The following is a 3,881-nucleotide window of genomic DNA, read 5'->3' as shown; positions in this document are numbered from 1 at the left end:
TGTGTGTGTAAAACAATTTGAGTTTTTGTTGACTTCATAATATTGTGTCACATAAGATTTTGAGATATTTTATATATTTTATAATTCAATTTTTAATTTCTATTCTGTAATTACAGTGTATATTACAATTTCAACAAATCATATTTTTTTTAAATGGTAGAATCTATAGTTCCATATAGCAACACAATAATAATCCAATGCTAGAATATATATATATATATATATATATAATTCTTTATATAAACACAATTATAATAAATTTCTGCTAATAATTATCAAATTTTATATTTATATATATAAAAAAAAAAAAGCAAAAAAAATTATATTATTCTAAACTTTCTCTTGCATTGCTTGGGTTGTCGACAGGGCCGGCTCAATGGTATAAGCCATTGATGCGGCTGCCTAAGGCCCCAAATGAAAAAAAAGGCCCCTAAATTTTAACAAATAGTATTAATTAAGCCAAAATATTAACCATTAAATAAAATAATATTTTCTTATCAAATGAAAAATAAATAAAGAAGAGAAAGAAATGCTATGTTCACAACATTTTTCACAATATTTTTACAAAAAATCTTAAAAACAAATTGTTAAAGGTTGTTATTGACAACAAAAAAATAATTTTAGTCGTAGGTTCAACTAGAAAACAAGAAGCAACTTAACACCTAAGATTTGTCATGAAAAATATTCTGAATGTTGCATTTCTAAATGAAAAAAGAACAGGAAGAAAGCAATTTATAAAAAAATTCACAACATTTTTCACAATAGTCAAGTTAGCAAACTTTTATTAGTTTTCAACTAGATTCACCACTGACATCATACTTTTAATGACTACTATCAATCTGCCACATCAATAAATGTAAAAATTTTTGTCAAATTTTTTTGTGTTTATAAACTATTTTAAAAAAAAAATTATATGTTGTTCATGTTGATTAATAGTAATTTTATATATGAAACAAGATAATCAATTTTCGCCTTAGGCTCCCAAATGCATCAAGCCGCCCCTGGTTGTCGACTAATTTTAAGTATAGATTTGAGTGCCATATATGTCCATTTATCATGACAGATTGGACAAAATTATCCTGTGATTTATTCTTCAAGACAAAAGGTATTTCCATGTAAATTTGGAGTTAGGGGTGACGCTATAGGTACTCCAGGGGGTTCAAATGAGTTTGTTGACTTGAAAAAAAAAAACCTTATATATATAAATAATATTTTTTTACAATTTTAATTTACCTCTAAAAATATTTTTGTACACTTTGATCATATATTAGCCTAGCCCAAAACCAAACAATAATGCAAATATATCTCTCTCTCTCTCTCTCTCTCTCTCTCTCTCAAAGAGTAAATGTTTGTGAGTTGTGAGCATCTCTTTCTTAATTATAAATTTATAATATATACGTGTGTGCATGTGTTTCATATATGTGTTATTATTATTATTATTATTATGTTATAATGTTATTTATGTGAATTGTGATGTGTGTGTGTTTTTTTGGGTTCATAACTTGATATATATTAAACTTTTTTTAATCTAATTTTCTTAATGTCTCACTGAAAAAAAAAAAAAAAAAAAAAATTTCTTGAAGTCACCACTGTTTGCGGTGTTTTTGTGTGAATCCCTTCTTGGTGTTGATAATTTGTTCGCATAAATTTCATTCTCAATATTGCTTGTGATTATTTAATTAATTGGTGTTAATAAGGTACTATCGCATAAACTTTACATAGTGATCATGTATCAACATTTAAACATAAAGTTTAAAAAATCATAAATATTCTGGATATTTTTACACTTCAATATTATTAATTTGACCTTAATGACATTAATCTATAGTCTACACTTCAATATATGATTATTATTTTTAATGAAATTGAGGATAATTTCAGTATTCTCCTAATAATTAGTGTTGCCCTGAAACTAATATCCATGATCCATCCAGACACGTGAAAAGTGCGGGTGTAGTATATGTTTTCCAGGAAGGAGCTATACCATCACGTTTTACATGTCAAGAAGAAAGCCTAGTAGTCTACAATCGCATGATGGCTTTTTTTGGGCCTTTTGGCACAAAAAGTACTGCAAAACGAGTGGAGCAAAATTAAGGTCAGGAATGGAACCTTCAAGTTTGAAGTGGTCCGATGACAGTGAGTCCCCTTGGTGAATTTATATTGGTCAGTTGCCAATTGATTCAACAGTTTCCTTTCCAACGTTAGACTTTGTACGAGGAATATTCTGGATATTTTTGCCTGTCAGTTTCTGACGAAAAACTTTGTTATGTTATACATGAATTTCATGTTACTTTGGAAGAATGGAGAGAAACAGACATGAAAAAAAAAAAAAAAGCATGTGGGTTAAACTGGATTTCTTTGTGGTTGAGCTTAGTATTTATAGCCAAATTTGTGTGGTGCCAAATCTTTTGTATGTTTTTAAACCCCTTAAAACACAACCGGATTAACCTAGTAAATTAGCTAAGTGATTACTTAGTCCAAATTTCAGATCTAGGTTATCACAATCAAACAATCATATCATGTATAGCAACGGAAATATAAATAACACAAAGATATAATCACACAGGAAAACCAAACGGTAAAAAACTTGGGAGGATTTAACCTAACTATCCTCAAGGTAAACTTGAATCCACTATAGAAAGAATTGAAATTTTACAATAAGACTTAGACCACTAACATCATATTGCTACCCACCAGTAGAAACTTACTGACACGACCACGTGCAATCTCCGAGACTACGGACTCCTTCTTTATTAGATTCTCCAGCAAGTACAAGCACCCCANGTAGGACTCCTCACAGATCTCACAAGAGATCCATACAAACAACAATATGAGTAACCTCTAAAACGTGGCTAGGGTTTTCCTTATATACCTAAGACAAAAACATAAAACCCTAAACATTTTAAGAGTTAGGGCTGAGTTGGAATTATACAGCAAAAACATATTCTACCCGAGATTCGATTGATCGAGCCTACGCTTCGATCGATTGAGCCAGATCGAGATGCACAATAACTACTGCATCAGCTTGATTCCAACTTTACATAAAAGAACCAACTTTGAGCAAGTTTATACAAGACTAAACAACTTGTTTTGATCATGGTTTGCCAACAATACACATTAGAGTTCTAAATACATGAAATCGTAAGTCTTTAGAACCTAACATCTTTCTACTAGTATTTGACGTGTGAAAGAAGTTACTGCATGTAGTACCTATCCTATATCCTAAACAAAAATAAAAATCTTTGTTAGGTGCAATTGGTGTTGGAAGCAGCAGCACCACAAAACCTTTTAATTTCAAAATTGTTTGATATTGAAATACAAAAAAAAAAAAAAAAAAAAAAAAAAGGATATAAAGGAAATTCCTCTTTTCTATTATATGGTACAATATAAATATATAAATGTTCAAATATTAAAAAAAAAAAAAAACATACGGTTAGGAGCTAGCGTAAAATGTTAGATTTACGCCACCAATCAGTAAACGTTGCGTTAGACCTTTAATAAGAAACCAAAACATTTTATCACAATACTTATTAATTCCTCACATGTAATTTATGTTTTTAATTCCTCACATGTAATTTGTTATGTTCAACTTGGATTTCACGTCCTTTATCTCTTCCTCTCTTACCTATTTTGATGAAATAGATATTAGAAAGTGGTTGAAGGTGCTTTAAGTGGTTTTCTTCGAGGGAAACCGGGCCTCCTTTAGAATTTAATTGGAATAAGCTGATCTGTCCTTCCATTTCATACTTCTGAATATAAATATACATTACAAGATAATGATAAACTTACTACCAACCTATATCGGATAGCTATCATAACTTATCCTTTATTTGAAACCCTTGCTAAGATAATGCTTAACTTATTGGCATAGTTCTCAGAAC

The sequence above is a fragment of the Quercus suber genome, unplaced genomic scaffold (assembly GCF_002906115.3).
Source record: "Quercus suber isolate HL8 unplaced genomic scaffold, Cork oak 2.0 scaffold_193, whole genome shotgun sequence".
NCBI lineage: Eukaryota > Viridiplantae > Streptophyta > Magnoliopsida > Fagales > Fagaceae > Quercus > Quercus suber.
This window is presented reverse-complemented; position numbering follows the sequence as displayed.